Source organism: Euprymna scolopes, chromosome 29, assembly GCF_053919585.1.
Source record: "Euprymna scolopes isolate OS-2025 chromosome 29, ASM5391958v1, whole genome shotgun sequence".
Classification (NCBI taxonomy): domain Eukaryota; kingdom Metazoa; phylum Mollusca; class Cephalopoda; order Sepiida; family Sepiolidae; genus Euprymna; species Euprymna scolopes.
Window position 1 is genome coordinate 44761220 of NC_136510.1, and position 4901 is coordinate 44766120.

Below are 4901 nucleotides of genomic sequence, written 5' to 3' on the forward strand. Positions count from 1 at the left end.
GTGAACGATAACGAATGTAAAAAATGAAAATGGAACGGAACGCACATTTAAGCGAAACGAGATTATCGCGTCAATAATAATAAGCGTGTATTAATTTTTAACTAATCTGTACTTGTTATGAATATGTTAAAAAAAAAAAGACACAGTAGTGTTTACTTTTGTTCTGTTTTTTTTTTGTTGTTGTTTTCTTAGGGGTTTTGGGGTCGCTGTTGTTGTCGTTGTAAATTTACCGTTTGCATGGTATTAACCCCTGAACGCTTGGACTACGCACGAGCGCGCAGTAGCATACACAAATTTACATTGGTCGTCGCTCGTCAACAAGTACTTTTCCTAATATTAATGCGTGCGTGTTGTTTACACTGGTCGCCATGTGTTGTTTTCGCGCACGCAAAAACAACACATGGCGACCAGTGAAAACAACACGCAAAACACTGGATAATAAACGCATTAATATCAGGAAAAGTACTTGTCATCACTTTAAAGAAAAGTGTGGAGGTTGACCTAATGTTAATTCGTTTATGCGCTCGAGCGTTGTACCAGGGTTTAGGTGTTAATACCATGCATTCATGCAAACAGTAATTTTGCGACGGGCTTGAATATCAGATTCGTTGTCAGCGACCCCAAAACCTCCTTAAAAAACAATTGTTTTTGGTTGGGGCTATATGGTATTAAACTACATATTTACCTTTTCTTTTGGTTGTTGTTTATTTTTTCGACTAGTCTAAGTTTTACGTAACAATTTAATAAAGAAAACATACCGAAAAAATGAAATGAAATAACTAAAAAATGTTTTTTTCTTTTACTTTGGAAAATTCAACTAAACTAGTTTCGCATAAATATTTAATCAACAAAAAAATACCGTAAAAATGAAATTTCATGTTCCATCTCTGCATAATTACCAAAAGAAAACAATAAAGTAAAAAAAGTAAAAATTTCTTTTTTTTTTTTTTCGAAATAGAACTTAATCAACAATCGAGTTTTTTTATTTTATTTATTTTTTTTTTGTAACAATTTTGTTTTTAAATACTGGAAATCTGCATGAAATAAAACTAGAATCAGTTTTTCTTTTCTTTTTTTTTGTAATTCTTATGCCCAAAACAATAAGCAATCGCTTTCGAGTCGGCATTTTCACCTGTAGGCGACTAATAGATAATCCCTTTTATTATTTTTTCTAAAACTTTAATCACAATATTATAATGTTAGATAATCGAAACTGTCCCTTAAATTTGAAAACTATTTGTTTATTTTTACGCTAGTTTAATTTTTAATAGTAGATCCCCCACCTCAAAAAAAAAAACAAAAAAAAAACAAAAAAAAAAAAAACAGGCAGTGTTCATCAAGTTGCTTCATTCTACAAAATTCTCGGGCAGAAATATTGCGTTCAAATCTATACGTACATAGCAAGCAATCTATACGGACATAGCAAGCAATCTATACGTACATAGCTAGCAATCTATACGTACATAGATTGCTAGCTATGTACGTATAGATTGCTTGCTATGTCCGTATAGATTGCTTGCTATGTACGTATAGATTTGAACGCAATATTTCTGCCCGAGAATTTTGTAGAATAAAGCAACTTGATGAACACTGCTTGTTTGTTGTTGTTGTTTTTTTTTTGGAGGTGGGGGATCTACTATTAAAAATTAAACTAGCGTAAAAATAAACAAATAGTTTTCTTCAATTTTAAAGGACAGTTTCGATTATCCAACATTATAATATTGTGATAAAAGTTTCAGAAAAACATTAAAAGGGATTATCTAGCTGTTAGTCGCCTAGGGCGTCCCTACAGGTGAATGCTGGCGCGGCAACAATTGCTTATTGTTTTAGGCATAAGAATTTAAAAAAAAAAAAAAAACTGATTCTATTTTTTATTTTATGCAGATTTACAGCATTAAAAAAAAAAAAAAAAAAGACTCCACTGGTCCACTGCTGATAAAATTCTATTTGGAAAAAAAAACAAAAAAAAAACGAAAACAAAAGTTTTTTTTTTTTTTTTTTTTTTTTTTTTTTTTTTTTTTACATAGGCATAACTACTTATCAAGGCCCAGAGACCACTCCGGGAATAAGGGTTAAGAGTGTACAGCAATTAATTGGACAATATAGTAATCGTCAGTTATGGAAATTCGGTAAATTTGTTAACAAGTGGAATGGCTCATCAAGAACTTGTTTACGTTGGACTTGAAGACAACCATATTGTAGTCAACTGGAAAGCAGGAAAACGGAAGACGATTCCACAGGTGTGCGATTCTAAGAAAGAAGCTTTGTTCATGGAATCTACGTTTAGATTTAGGCACAAATAAAGAGTGGGGGAATTATTGATAGTGTTTTCAGCTAGACGAGTGTTTCTTATGAAAGTTTGGCGAGGGGGACCATAGATTGAAGCTCAGGCGAACACTTTCCATGAAAATAACGATACAGCAGACAAACTTGCAACATCTCTTCTGTGTGATAGAGGTTACAGTGAAGAGAAAAGGACATCTCCCACGAGGCCACGAAGTCTATTTTGAACTCTATCAAGGCAGGACAAGTCCTTTCTAGCAGCTCCTGTGGCAACAGTACTCCGTCCTTGGACGTATCTGGCTCTTATATAGATAGAGAATTGCATCAGCAGTGAGATATCTACTGGATCGATAGAAGGATCCCACCATTTTTTCAGCAACCTTGGCAACAGATTTGATGTACGAGTTCCATTTAAGATCAGGAGTAAAGATCAAGCCCAGAAGTTTGTCAAAACTTGAGGCCTCCCCAAGACGAGAGCCATTCATTTTAATTGATACCAGATGGGGGTCAGAACGTTGATGATGCAAAGATAGAAGCTTGCTTTTAGATGCATTTAAAGTAAGCAGCCACTCCTTTTCCCATTGTACAAGGTGATCAAGATCAGAGGAGAGAGAATCGGAGAGAACTTGGTCGTTTACTGTATTAGATGTGCTGGTAGTGTCATCAGCATAAATGTCTATGATGTGATTTGTAAGATCATTAATGTAGATCAGGAAAAGAGTTGGGCCAAAGATGGGCCCCTGAGGGACTCCAGCATTAATACTGTGGGCTTCTGATTTTTGCCCATCAACTACTACTCTTATGAACCTATCAGAGAGAAATGATTTAATAATTGAGAAGACTATAAGAGAAGTTTTTACTTTTTTTATTTCATTGTTTTCTTTCGGTAATTATGCAGAGATTGAACATGAAATCTAATTTTTATTGTATTTTTTTGTTTATTAAATCGTCATGCGAAAGTACAGCCTAGTTGAATTAAAAAAAAATAAATGAAAAAGAAAAAAAACAAATATTTCTCTGTTATTTCATTTTTTCTGTATGTTTTCTTTATTAAATTGTTACATGAAACTTAGACTAGTGGAAAAAAATAAACAACAACCAAAAGAAAAGGTAAATATATGGTTTAATACCATAATAGTCCCAACTAAAAACAACTGTTTTTAAGGAGGTTTTGGGGTCGCTGAGAACGAATCTGATATTCAAGACCGTCGCAAATGTACTGTTTGCATGGTATTAACACCTAAACCCTAGGACAACGCGCGAGCGCATAAACGACTTGACATTAGGTCAACCTCCACACCTGTCTTTAAAGTGATGACAAGTACTTTTCCTGATATTAATGCGTTAATCCAGTGCGTGTTGTTTTCACTGGTCGCCATGTGTTGTTTTTGCGTGCGCACACATGGCGACCAACGACCAGTGTAAACAACACGCACGCATTAATATTAGGAAAAGTACTTGTCGACGAGCGACGACCAATGTAAATTTGTGTATGCTACCGCGCGCTCGTGCGTAGTCCAAACGTTCAGGGGTTAATACCATGCAAACGGTCAATTTACACGGGGTTGAATATCAGGCTCGTTGTCAGCGACCCCAAAACCCCTAAGAAAACAAATTTTATTTACCAAAAAAAAAAAACAAAAAAACAAACAAAAGTAAGCACTAGCACTACTGTGTTTTTTTTTAACATATTCATAACAAGTATTGATTAGTTAAAAATTAATACACGCTTATTATTATTATTATTATTATTATTGACGCGATAATTTCGTTTCGCTTAAATGTGCGTTCCGTTCCATTTTCATTTTTTACATTCGTTCACAGCCGCTATCTTGTGGACATTTCAAGTAAACCTTGCCAAATATAAATAAATATTTCATAAAGTGATATATTTTTATAAGTGTTATAATATAATACTAAAAACGAACACAAAACAGTGAAAAAGAAAAACAAAAAAAAAAACAACTGGAACAATAGCGTTTTATTTGCTCACACCGAGTCAGTAGTCACCTAATCTTCTGTTACGCTTTTTTTTTTCTTTTCCTATGTTTTAGAATACTTCGAAAGGCATTAGATAACTGCTAGTGCTGCTGTGCTCTGCTGTTGCTAGTCGCCCGAGGCGCCCGTACTTGGAAATGTCGATGGGACCGTCCGGGCATTTTTGTAGGCCAGAGTGTACTTTTGACTCGTATTTTATTATTATTATTATTATTTTAAATATTTCCCTAATTCTGAAAATAAAAAAATAAAAAAAAAGATTTTTTTTACAAAAATGTTTAACGCAAAAACAAAACAAACAGCATGCGCATCATGGTCGAAAACTCGATTCTTTTCTTGTTTTTGAATCCCAAAATCTAGTGTAAATTACTAAATATAATTCTAATTTTATTTTATGCAGATCTGTTATTGTATTTTACAAATTCTTAGGAAAAGATCACTTGTCCGAACATTATATTATTTTCTTTAACAAAGATAATATATATATATGTTTTAAATAGCACACGATAATTTCCACTGGCAAAAACCGGAAGTGGCTTTAAAGAAGTTGCTTCATAATCATCAGGAGCAGCAGCAATTAGACGGACATAAAGTAGACGTACATTTTTAGTACGACCCTT